The sequence below is a fragment of the Erythrolamprus reginae genome, chromosome 2 (genome assembly GCF_031021105.1).
Source record: "Erythrolamprus reginae isolate rEryReg1 chromosome 2, rEryReg1.hap1, whole genome shotgun sequence".
Classification (NCBI taxonomy): Eukaryota; Metazoa; Chordata; class Lepidosauria; order Squamata; family Dipsadidae; genus Erythrolamprus; species Erythrolamprus reginae.
Window position 1 is genome coordinate 333,149,118 of NC_091951.1, and position 516 is coordinate 333,149,633.

A 516-nucleotide genomic window follows, 5' to 3' on the forward strand; every position below is an offset into this window, starting at 1 on the left:
ATGAATAATGAAGTTTCTTTCACTTAACTTGTAAACTTTCTTAAACTTTTAAATTTACATATGTTCAACTTCTCTGCCACCCAATCCTGTAGGACAGAGGTCCCCAACCCTTTTTGCACCAGGGACCGGCTTTAAGCGATCAAGAGAGGAATGGGTGAATGAATGGACGGAGGGTGGGAAGGAAGGAAGGAAAGAGGGAAGGGACAGGAACAGAGGAAGGAAGCAAGGAAACTTATGAAAGGGGAGAGTAAGAGAGGAATGAGTGAAGGGAGGGAGGGAGGGAAGAAGGTGGGAAGGAGAAAGAAAAGAAGAAATAGAGGAAGGGAAGGTAAAAGAGAGAAAGAAAAAGAGCAAGAAAGAAAGAAAGAAAGAAAGAAAGAAAGAAAGAAAGAAAGGGGGAAGGGACAGGAACAGAGGAAGGAAGCAAGGAAACTTATGAAAGGGGAGAGTAAGAGAGGAATGAGTGAAGGGAGGGAGGGAAGAAGGTGGGAAGGAGAAAGAAAAGAAGAAATAGAG